General features: G+C 46.3%; 1 long non-coding RNA gene across 1 annotated transcript in view; it reads right to left on the bottom strand.

Moving 5' to 3' along the window:
- Positions 1-213: 213 nt before the first annotated feature.
- LOC131383606 (uncharacterized) overlaps positions 214-12,808 on the bottom strand; it is a 24,292-nt gene continuing 11,697 nt past the window's right edge. Inside the window, exons 2-3 of the long non-coding RNA XR_009213762.1 lie at positions 11,504-11,792; positions 214-309 (exon numbers count right to left, since the gene is read on the bottom strand). This is a non-coding gene — a long non-coding RNA (uncharacterized LOC131383606). The remainder of the gene's footprint in view (positions 310-11,503; positions 11,793-12,808) is intronic.

Genomic DNA, 12,808 nt, shown 5'->3' on the forward strand with positions numbered 1-12,808 from the left:
TCCAAGCATGGCGGGCTCAGGGCCCTAAAGCCAGTGTTCCCAGAGAACTCCCAGCTCTGGGAAGCTGCCTGGCCTTTTTATTTGCATGGCCTTTTGTAACACAGCCTCAGAAGTAACATAGGGTCTGTAGTAGTCTACTCAGGCTGTCATAATAAAACATCACAGACGGGTGGCTTAAACAACAGATATTTATTTTTTTCTCACAGTTTTGGAGGCTGGAAGTCCAAGATCAAGGTGCCAGCAGGGTCAGGTCCTAGCTTGTGAACAGCCACTTTCTTGCTGTGTGCTCCCAGTTCCTTCCCTCTGCACCTGTGCGGGGAGGGAGAGCGACTGAGCTCTGGTGTCTCCTCTTCTTATGAGGACACGCCAGGCCTGTTGAATCAGGGCCCCACCCTTATGACCTCATTTAATTGTAATTGCCTCCCTAAAAGTCTTACCTGCAAATACAGCCACACTAGGGATTAGGACTTCGACATGGGAATTTTGAGGGACACTGTTCAATCTTTTACTAGTCTCTATTAGTTGAAGCAATCCCAAACCTGGCTGGCTCCAGTGGGAGGGGCTATAGAAACCATTTCTGATGAGAGTGTCAAAGACTGTGGCCCTGCTTCAAAACCTCAGCCTCATTCATAAAAACCCCAAACTGTAAACAATTCAAAAATCCATCACCATCAAAATGGATAAATACATCATGATAGATTCATGTAACCAAATGTTACTCAGCAATAAAAAGGAGCATACAACCACATGGGTGAATCTCAAAAACATTGTTTTGAGCAAAAAAAGCCAGACCCACCAAAAAAACAAACCATGTGATTCCATTTATATGAAGTCTAAGAAGAGATAAAACTCATCTATTGTGATGAAAGTCTGAAAGTGGTTGCCTCTTGGGGTTGGAGTTCATTGCAAGGGGCATTATAGACATAATCTTCGGTTGTGATGGGGATGCTCTGTATCTCGTTTCAGATGTTGGTTACAGGGGTGTCTACAACTGTCAAGTGTCTTTGAAGTAAACATCTAATAATATGTACATTTCGGTGTCATGTGGATTATTTATCTATTTACAAAAGTAATAATGATGACGATGCTGGGTCCTGCTCCCAGAGATTCTCATTCAGTTAATCTGGGGCAGATCCTGGGCAAGAGGATCTTCAAAAGTTTTCCACAGGATTCCAAGGGAAAGTAAAGCTGAAGACCACCGTGCCAGGCCAGCACAGTTCTCAGGCGGAGGGGATACCGACAGAGTATCCTTCGTGAGAATCAAGGGCTTGCTGTGTGACAGATGGCCATGCACTTTGCTTAAAACAACTCGAATTTGTTCTTACAGTTCTAGAGGTCAGAAGTTTAAAATTAGTCTTAAGGAGGCCCCTGGAGAATATCCATTCTGCTTTAGTCTATTTGGGCTACTATAACAAAATACCACAAATTGGGTGGCTTCTAAACAACAGAAATGTATTTCTCATAGTATGGAGGCTGGGAAGTCCAAAATCAAGATGGATTTGGTGTCTGCTGAGGGCTCATCTTCTCACTGGAAGGGGCAAGCTAGCTCTTTTGGTGGGTCTCTTTTACAAGGATGCCAATTTCAATCATGAGGGTCCACTGTCATGACCTAATCACCTCCCCAAAACCCCACCTCCCAATATCATCACCTTGGGGGTTAGAATGAAACACATGAATTTGGGGAGACACAAACATTCAGACCATAGTGCCTGCCCTGCCCCTTTCAGCTTCCAGGGCCGTCTATTTGCTCTGGAAAGAGCGACTCTATCTTCCAAGCAACTGCCCTTTGTTGTAAGCAGTGTAAGCAAACTGCCCTTTGCTTTGGAGAAAGACACTATTGTTTGTCTTCTAAGGCTGTTCATTTCACCAACATTCTTGAAAAGGTAACCCAGAACAAAGGGAAGCCAGTGTCTCACTGCAAGACATGGCCGCATCACTCCAATGACATCACCTCCTCTGACACTGACCCTCCTGCAACTCCCTTACAAGGACTGTTCTGTCACATTGGGCCCACCCAAATAAGCCACGACCATCTCCCCATCTCAAGGCTCTTAACTTGCTCACATCTGCAGAGGTCCTTTACCATGTAAAGTAACCTATTCACAGGTCCTGGGGATTGGGACATGGACATACTTGAGGGGCCATTATTCAGCCACCACACTGTGATGCTCAAAATGAACTTTGTTGAGATGTCAGAGTGAGGACTAAATCTTCACCTAGAATATTGGAAACCAAAGGGCTCAGAAAGTTTCCAGAGCCATCTCAAACTATTTCTTAAAAGTGACCTACAAAAAAGTTTCCATATCTCCCTAGACTATAGCATTACACATCAGCTGTCCCAAATAAATGGGCCCTCGGGTAGTGGTCGCATTAACCGAAAACTCTATTTTCTTTTTCAGATCCCAGGACAACAAGCCCCATTACAACGTAGGAACTTGAGAACAGTAACTGCCCTTTGTGACAAGGGGAAGAGGAGGTGAAAACGTTAGTTACAATAGCAGTGAGGAGTACTGGTGGTGGCATGCATTCCCAATTCTCCCTTTACAGAAAGATTGAAGTGGATCCCAGCTGGTTCTTACAAGTATGTTGGTAGGACTGATCATGAAGCATTCTCTCTTCTTCCCTCTCTCTGTCCAGACATTTTTAAGAACTTACTGTGTACCGGGCAAAGAACGCTTGGGAAGACCCTGTGCTTCCTTCCCCACTGTCTCATTCTTCCAGTGTCTTCCAGAGGCAATTCCTGCAGTTCTTGCAGTGGTTGCCAGTTTCCCTGCTTATGGACTGCCAATTGCTTACCTCTGCTTACAGGACAAAGTTCAGGGCCTCCAGTCTGGCACCTGGGGTCCCGTCTTGTCTATGCAGTGTTCTCCCCCAGGACTCACAAAATGAATCTCACACCCCAGCAAAGTCCACCTAAATAGGGACACCTAGCCATTTTTTATTGTGTTGCTTAAATACTAAATTCTTGACATAAGGCATCATAAAGTTTCCTTCCTGCAGGACGCTGAAGTTGCTGGACCTCAAGGTTGCTGCCATTGCCACCACGATGCACAACGGCCTGAGAACTTCTCTGGCTCAAGGGCTGCTTCCTGATGCCCAGCCATGTCTGACTCTGCCTGGCTACACTGACTTCTTCTTGCCCAAACTCCAGAGACCCATCTGTTCTGTTACTTACCCATCACCTAGGAATGGTTTGATCCCAGTCACCTGACAAACTTCTGGAAACTCAAATGCATCACACTAGGAGAAGGTTGGATCCCTGAAACCCATCCATGAAGGCCTGAGTAGTCCCAGGATCTCAGCTAAGAAACTACTGGTCTAGGCCATCTCTGAGGTCCTTTCCTCCAGTGAAAATCTATAATTCTGTAATTTTACTCCAATTGTGTCCTTTCAATACATAATACAAATTATAGTGGGAAGAAAAGATCCCAGGGAAGTCAGCAAGGAAGACCCGCCCTTCCCTTATTCCCAGCCACTGCAGGCATCCCATGCCTGCAACATACACTCTTCTTGGCAAGGCAGTCAATCCAAAATGCTCTCTGACCCCTTCACAGGAAAGAGATTGAGCCCTTCATCCCTGCCCCAACTGTTGCTGATTGGACACTAAGAAAGAGGCTAGAATAGCAAGGGTTTCCCTCAACAGCAGGACTGTTGACCCAAGGTAGAAAGGTGGCTCTCCTGGGCTCCTGCCACCTGGCTTTGCCCTTCTCAGCACTGCTACTGCCTCTGCAAGAGCCTTCTCTCGCCTTCGACCTCAATCAGAAAGGAAAACATGCACTCGGGGCTTCTTTTGGTTTAGATAGGCTCCCCCTCCAGAGCACAGAAGTGAGGAGCAGAGGATGTCTGCATGACATTTTCTCCAGTGCTTGCTATGGGGAGACAAGAAGAACACCACTGCCCAAAAGTTCCAGAGGGGAATGCTACTCAAGGCCATGGGCCCCAGGCAGCCCGTTACTGTGCAGATGGCAGTCTCCTGGTGCAGAGGACTGATGTGAATCCTCAGAAAGCCTAGAGGTGCCATTCTGCAGCCACCTTCTCCATTCTAGCAGCACATTTTTCTCCCCTACCACACCTCCCAGAGGAAGAGGACCCTCCTCATCCTCTATACTCCTGTTGCCAGAGGAGTCTCCCTGGATGTTTCACATTTTTGCATGCCTTGCAGTCTTTGCATGTCTGCCTTCCCTTTGTTCTGGGTTACCTTTTCAACAATGTTGGTGAAATGAACAGCCTTGGAAGACAAACAATAGTGTCTTTCTCCAAAGCAATGGGCAGTTTGCTTACACTGCTTACAACAAAGGACAGTTGCCTGGAAGATAGAAAGAGCAGCTCTTTCCAGAGCAAATGGGTAGGCAGGCTTACTGTCCATTGTGAAACATTCAGGGTCCCCAAGCTCAGAGACTGTCCTGAATTGCAAGCCACTGCTTGTGCGGGTGTCATCCGGCCCCACATGCTAGGACTTAGATAGGGCAAGGAAATGTGGGCACTATGGCCATAGTGATTGTTGTAAATAATAACACGGCTTCTAGCTAGGCACAGTGGTTCATGCCTGTAGTCTCAGAACTTTGGGGGTGCTGAGGCAGGAGGATCGCTTGAGCCCAGGAATTTGAGGCTGCAGTGAGCGATGATTGCATCACTGCACTCCAGCTTGGGCAACAGAGTGAGACCCTGTCTATAAAAAAAAATAAATACATAACACAGCTCCTGCCAGTATCCATATCCACTAGTCTGTGGCAGCCCAACACATTAGCTGGCAAGTAAAGTCCCAGACCCCTCCAGGGCGTTGACACTCCCTAGTGCTGGGCTGAGGGCACATCAGCCCCTCTCCTCTCCCCCTACCACAGCTTACTTCTGTGAAGCCCTCCCGTGTCCTGAGCACTTCAATTTTATTTTATTTTATTATTATTATTATTTTTGAGACAGACTCTCACTCTGTCGCCCAGGCTGGAGTGCAGTGGCGTGATCTTGGCTCACTGCACCCACCACTTCCAGGGCTCAAGCAATTTTCCTGCCTCAGCCTCCAGAGTAGCTGGGATTACAGGCACCAACCACCACACTAATTTTTGTATTTTTCGTAGAGACGGGGTCTCGCCATGTTGAGCAGGCTAGTCTCGAACTCCTGACCTTAAGTCATCTGCCTGCCTCGGCCTCCCAAAGTGCTGGTACAGGCGTGAGCCACTGCACCCGGCCAAATTTTATCAACTCAATTAACACCAAATTTAGAAATGTAAAGATTTTATTTCTAGTTTGACGATAAGCTGCCTGCCCTGTGACAGACCACTGAAAAATTCAGCTGTGGCTGACACCTAGGAATTTGCAGTTAAGGACATTTCCAAGTTCCGTATGAGATGTCATAGTGCCACCTGCTGGCTCCTGTCTCACAGGAACTCTACACATGCAGATGGTGGGTCTTACCCCGCAGTGCACACACAGTTCACGGATGAACCTGAGGAAAGTAGGGATGAAGCTCACAAATGTCATGTAGAACAAAAGGAGCTGGGTAAGAAAAGTATAGATTGTGTAATTTCATGTACAGGAAGCACAAAACAAGTGAAACTTCACAAAACAAGTGAAACTAACTATACCAGTCAGGGTTTCGCAGAGAACTAATGGGAGATATATGGATATATTTTAAATGAATTTATTTAAGGGAATTGGCTTATGTGATTGTGGGGCCTGGCTGGTCTATAATCTGTAGGGCAGGTCAGCAAACCAGAAAAAGTCTGGTAGGATTTCTGTGTTACAGTCTTGAGGCAGAATTCCTTCTTTTTCCCTGTTCTCTTGAGAGTCTTTGCTTTCAAGTCCTTCAACTGAATGGGTGAGGCCCATTCTCATTATTGAGGGCAATCTCCTTAAAGTCAATGGATTGTAGATATTAGTCATACCTACAAAATATCTTCACAGCAACTTATAGACCTGGTGTTTGAGCAAACAACTGGGCACCATAGCTTAACCACAGTGACACATAAAATTAACTACTGCAGGCTGGGCGCGGTGGCTCATGCCTGTAATCCCAGCACTTTGGGAGGCCAAGGTGGGAAGATCACGAGGTCAAGAGATCAAGACCATCCTGGCCAACATGGTGAAACCCCGTCTCTACTAAAAATACAAAAATTAGCTGGGCATGGTGGCGCGCACCTTAGTCCCAGCTACTTAAGAGGCTGAGGCAGGAGAATCACTTGAGCCTGGGAGGCTGAGGTTGCAGTGAGCCGAGATCACACCACTGCACTCCAGCCTGGCAACAGAGTGAGACCCTGTCTCAAATAAATAAATAAATAAAATTATTTTTTGATTGCAGTCAACTCTTTGTCAACGTGGCACCTCTACGTATCTCCTTAAACTATACTTAATCTCCAGATAACAGCAAAATCATACTTGCACCTCACCCGATTCAACTATCTTGGGTAAAACCAGAGACACACTGACCCTTCCCCAGAAGAGGACGTAGGGTTCTTGGGTCATGTTTACTCTTCTCTTTGGTATCCTATAACTGAAATACTAAGATATGTCTTATGTAATATAAAGGAATAAGAGAGAGAAGAAGACAAAGATATTTTCTAAACACACACACACACTTCCTTATTGTAACCAAATAAGGAAGAAATACTCATAACAATTACAGTCCCCATTTTTGTAACTGGCCATATGGTTGTAGCTGGTATTTATAACTATCTGCTTCCACTACCCATTCTAGATTCCCTTTGCCCTCAGCAAGCACCTTAGCTGGTCATGGTTTGTCACCTGGTGGGGTGACCCAAACCTTCCTTCCTGAAGAGTTTGGACCATTTAGTAGTGTGGCCTGAATTAGGTTGTTACAGTTTTCCATTGACCTGAATCACAGTGCAGAGTAATACTGAGATCTCCTGTACTCCAATGCACTCTTACTTACCTCCGTAGGGGAGTAGCAGCCCAATTTTCCCTTGGTAGCCAGGACCAATCACCCCAGAAAACACAGCAGCTCCCTTCTTAGCCTGTTGACTCAGAAGCATGAGGAGCCCCAAGTGGCTGGGTGGCATGTTAACTGAGAGTTCAGTGGAATCACTGTTGTGTTTCCTGGTGGAAGCACTCTTCCCTTTGGAACTAAGACTTTTAGATCAGCAGAGCATCAGGTCACAGAACAGGAAGAAAACATTTTGCTAGGGGGTCAGTATGGGGTAATAGTGAATGGCGCCACTTCCGTTTCCATCCCTTGATTCCTGGACTTATGTATCATGGCTATTGGCGAAGCAGCACCCTATATTGGATGCTAACTTATATTTATTTATTTTGAGACAGGGTCTTGCTCTGTCACCAAAGCTGGAGTGCAGTGGCATGATCAAGGCTCACTGCAGCCTTGGCCTTCCAGGCCCAAGTGACCCTCCCGTCTCAGCTTCCTGAGTAGCTGGGAGCACAGGTGCATGCCACCATGCCCAGCTAATTTTTAAACTTTTTTTAAAAATAGCGACAGGGTCTTGCTATGTGTCTTAGGCTGGTTTCAAACTCTTGAGCTCAAGTGATCCCCCAACCTCAGCCTCCCAAAGTGCTGGGATTACAGGCATGAGCCACCACACCCAGCCCCTTGGGTGCTAATTTAGAGCATACACAACCTCCTGGAGAATACTGCCCCAGCCCTGCAAGGCATTACCACCTGACACTGTATCTGAGTCTTCAAAACGCCGTTTCACTGTTCTGATCAAGGCACTCACTTCACAGCAGAAAAAGTGCAGCAATGGGCACAGGCTTATGGAAGTCACTGATCTTACCATGTTCCCCACCATCCTGAAGCAGTAGGCAGAATGGAACAGTGAATAGAATAGAACAGGCTGAATAGGATAGAAGCAAGGCTTTGTAGAACCTACCACAGTGGTGAATATGGCATTCTTTGGATCCATGGATAAGTTTTGGCAGAGGCATTGTGTACAGGGAAAGCAAATCCATATTCAGATTAAGTGTCCACTCCAGGAAGGACAAAATACCGACCTACCATGATGGAAGGAGTCCAATGTAACCAACATGCCACCTGTAGCTGGCTGATCATCCTGGGGAATGGTGCCATATTGGAGCCTCAGTGTTGGAATCTACTGCTGACAGATTGGGCACTCGGTGGTGGGTGTAGCCAGGTTGGCCTCAGTGAGTGGAAGTCCATGTTGCTGAACCCATGTGTAACCTCCATCCTGACACCATGGCCGCTTTGTTCGTGAACTCATTGGGCATGATCAGGTGGCTACGGAAAGAGACTGCCTCGCATCCACAGAACAGGTCATTCTATCCTATTATTAAAATTCTCCTCTGTAGATGTCACCATTTGGTGGGCATTCATATGGAACACAAATATCTTCCATGTTTTGCTCATTCGCAGAGAGAGAGAGACATCAAATTTCCTTGTCACCAATTTCCAATAATGTTCCTTCCAAGTCCCTGACCATCAAGCAAAATCTCATAAGTGAATATACAATTATACCTCTTGCCATGTCTCTTTTCAAACAAAACCTACTGGATTCATTGCCCAAAGTTGGGGATTGCTCCCACTGGGAGGAATTCCCTTCACCACTGTTTCTTGGGGATGTCCCAGAAAGGGACTATTATGCTGTAGTTGTCCATATTGGGGTGCCTGCATATCATGCAGAACCACCTATGTGCCTGGCATATCTTGTCTTGTCTTCCTCAGTCAACTGATTGTAGGAAACCCTGTATGAGGCCATAGATGGGGGCTGGAACAGATAAGATTGTGTAGCAGGACTAGAAGCCAAGGGCCCCACTCAGAACTAGCAGCTTTTTGGGTCACTTGGTTGATGAGCTGGAGTGGCACACCCAAATGAAGAATGTCTTGCCTCCAAAATCCAAAAGGGCATTGTACCTCTTTTTTGGTTATAGGTGGAGCCAAATGCAACAACTTGTCTTTCATTTTGTAAGGAATATCTTGACATGCCCTACACCATTGGATCCCTGGAAATTTCACTGAGGGAGAAGATCCCTGAATTTTAGTTGGATTTATTTCCCATTCTCTGACATGCACATTTCTTACTAGTAAGTCTAGAGCAGTTGCTACATCTCGCTCATCAGGTCCAATCTGCATAATGTCATAAATGTACTAAACTGGTGTGATATCTTGTGGAAAAGAAAGGTAATCAAAATCCCTGAAGACCATATTATGATAGGAACAGAGAGTTTAATCTACTCCTGACATAAGACAATTGTTATGGACTGAATTGTATTCTTCCAAGTTCTTATGTTGACGTCCTAACCCCTAATTTGACTATGTTTGGAGAGAGGGCCTGTAGGGAGGTAATTAAAATTAAATAAGATCACAAGAGTGGGGCCCTTATCTAATAGAACTGGTGAACTTATAAGAAAAGGAAGAGACAACAGAGATTTCTCTCTACACATAAGCATAGAACAAAGGCTGTGTGAGGACGCAGTAAAAAGGTGGCTGTCTACAAGCCAAGAAGAGAGTCCTCAATAGAAATCAAATCTGCCAGCACCTCCATCTGGGACTTTTAGCCTCTGGAACTGTGAAAAAGTAAATTTCTGGGCCTGGTGCAGTGGCTCATGCCTGTAATCCTAGCACTTTGGGAGGCTGAGGTGGGTGGATCATCTGAGGTCAGGAGTTTGAGACCAGCCTGGCCAACTTGGTGAAACCCTGTCTCTACCAAAAATACAAAAATTTGCCGGGCATGGTGGTGTGTGCCTTAATCCCAACTACTTGGGAGGCTGAGGGAGGAGAATCGCTTGAATGGAGGTGGAGGTTGCAGTGAACCAAGACCGTGCCACTGGACTCCAGCCTGGGTGACAGAGCGAGACTCTGTCTCAAAAACAAAAACAAAAAAAGTAAATTTCTGTTGTTTAAACACCCAGTCTGTGGTATTTTGTTATGGCAGCCTGAGCAGACTAATAAAACAGTAAAGATGTATTGCTGGCCTTGCTAGCTGGAAGCAAATTGCTTCTGGTAATCTTTATTAACAGATATTGAGGAAAAAGCATTTGCCAATCGATAGCTGCACACCAAGTACCAGGGCACCAAGGCATGTGTTAATTTACTCAAGCAGTGAAACCACATCTGAAACAGCAGTTGCAATTGGGGTGGCCACCTGGTTAAGTATACAGGTGTCATTCTCCAAGAGCCATCTTTTTTTCTGCAGAGGCCAAATAAGCTAATTGAAGGGGATGTGGTAGAAGTCACCATCCCTGCTTTGTTCAAGTCCTTGATGATGACGCTAATCTCTGAAATCCCTCCAGCAATTTGGGATTGTTTTTGGTTTACTATTTTTCCTAGGAAGAGGCAGTTCTAGTGGCTTCCACTTGGCTTTTCCTACCTCAATATCCCTCACTCCACAGGAACCAGTGTGGGGAATCTGCCAGCTGCTGAGTAGCTGGTCTATACCAGTTATGCATCCTGGAACTGCGAAAGTAACCACTGGATGGGTTTAGGGACCTACTGGCCCAGAGTGAGATGGACCTGGGCTCCATTGACCATTTTACTTCCATAAGCCCCTACTCTGAATGGCCTCCTGAAATTAGTGTGAGTTCAGAGCCAGTTCAGTAATCCCACTAAAGTCTGATTATTTTATTTTTCACAATGTACAATCACCATGGTAAAAGACCTTAGGTCCTGTTGGGGACACCTGAGAGGAAGATTAACAGTATACATTTTTGACAGTGTAGCAGGGTCCTTCCTCAAGGCAACCTTGATTTCCCTTCATTCAAGGGATTCTGGGTCTGGGAATTGAGTGAAGAGCTGCGACTCTTTGTTTTTATGATTCAAGTTAGGTGTTTGTTCACTTGACCTAGAACTCTTCTAATTATACAGATCAAGTAAAAATTTAATAGGCTGTCCGTCTACTGTCTTCCAGGGACACCACGATCAACAGCCAATGCCATAGGTCTCTGCCAGTCAGACTATTATTACCACTTTGACTCTACTGCCCATTATGGTGACCATGCTCTCCTTGCTTTTGGCAATTACATGTTGCCACTTGTCCCCTTCTATCCCAGAAACCAATGATCTGCACTGCACCTAAGGATTCCCAGTTCTGTGACAGTAGATCCCACTGCAATTTCTGACCTACGAGGAAAAGCAACCACAGGAGCTCCTCAAGGATGCAGGGGCTCCCCTCACAAATGTATTTCTCAGTCATGGTGAAAGATGTGTCCTCTGGATGCTCCTAGGGTGGGTGAGCAGGGGTCACATGTTAAATCCAATATTCCAACCTCCCTATACCTTCCTCTACAGTGCACAAAGTCGGCTCTGCCATTTCGGCTTTATTTAGTGTGGGCCACCTTTTGGTCCATACTTCAGCTAAACCAAACTGTCAGAGCCCTTTTCTAAGCCCTGGAGGTACAGCACTGAATCCAGAAGATCTGATTAGTGGGCTCATCTCAATAAATTACCCCCAATCCAACTTCATGTTCCCTGCATCATTATCCCACACCCTAATACTCATTCCCAAGATTTGTCTGTACAAATTGGAACCATCATGCAGTTCTTTTGGACCTCAGTGAACCTCCTGAGTCACACTTTGTATCTCACCTTTTGGGCCTTGTAGGGACTTGAGTCTTGTCATAGTTCTAGAAGCAAAGAGGGGTTCCTAGGGTAGGTCCTGAGGAATCAGCAGTGTCTTCTGAGACAGCTACCTCAGAAGAGGCCACCACAGGTTCCCACTTGATAGCGGAGTCAATATCCTCAGATGGGGTGGAAGGCTTGCTTCTACTGGCAGAGAAGAATCCACAGAATTTAGGAGCTCAATGTCCCCAGTTTCACCAGGATCTTCCCACAGGTCCCCATTCAAATTTTTAGGTGTCCTTCTCATATGAAGGCACTAGGAGAGAGAGAAAAAATTCAGGACCCTGTTCCTTCCCAATTCCTGCCCTTACTTTAACAGCAGAGGCTCCTGTGAGGTTGGGGATTCAATTTGTGTCATAATTCAACCACTTGCAGGATGAGACTCTAGATTTGGCTTTCAGAAACGTCAGCTCTGTGGCTACAGGAGATGTGTTTTTCTTTTTTTTTTTTTATTAATTTTTTTTTGCACACAAAAACAATAAACATTTTCTAAAAATACATACAAACAAAAAGATGCGTATCAAACATATTAGGAAGGTTGCACATGGGAAGTTGGGGAATAGAAATGGGGGGTGGGAATTAAAATAAATGAGAGAGGGACTTTATATGGATCAGTGATAGTAACTCAATCCTCTATTTGACAAAGAAAAAGGAGAAGGAAGAGGAAGAAAAAGAAAGTGGGATAAAGGATCAGAAAGGGAGGAAAATAGAAAAAATTAGAGTATGACTCCAGGGTAGACCTGTTTTGTTGTCACTGGGTTGGTTGGTTGGTTTTTCTGTTGTATTTTTCATATGTTTCGCCATGTTGGCCAGGCTGGTCTCGAACTCCTAGCCTGAAGTGATCAACCCGCCTCGCCCCCCAGAGTGCCGGGACCACAGGCGTGAGCCACCACGTCCAGCCCCCACATTGCTTCTGGCCTCCGTGGTAGACCTCCCAGACGGGGTGGTCGGGCAGAGGCGCTCCCCACATCCCAGACGGGGCGGCCAGGCAGAGGCACTCCTCACTTCCGAGACGGGGCAGCCAGGCAGAGACGCTCCTCACTTCTTCCCAGATGGGGCGGCCGGGCAGAGGTGCTCCTCACTTCTTCCCAGACGGGGCGGCCGGGCAGAGGTGCTCCTCATTTCTTCCCAGACAGGGCGGTCGGGCAGAGGCGCTCCTCACTTCCCAGACGGGGCAACCGGGTAGACGCGTTGCTCATTTCTTCCCAGACGGGGTGGCCGGGCAGAGACGCTCCTCACTTCTTCCCAGACGGGGCGGCCGGGCAGAGGCGC

This window comes from Hylobates moloch, unplaced genomic scaffold (assembly GCF_009828535.3).
Source record: "Hylobates moloch isolate HMO894 unplaced genomic scaffold, HMol_V3 SCAFFOLD_5, whole genome shotgun sequence".
Classification (NCBI taxonomy): Eukaryota; Metazoa; Chordata; class Mammalia; order Primates; family Hylobatidae; genus Hylobates; species Hylobates moloch.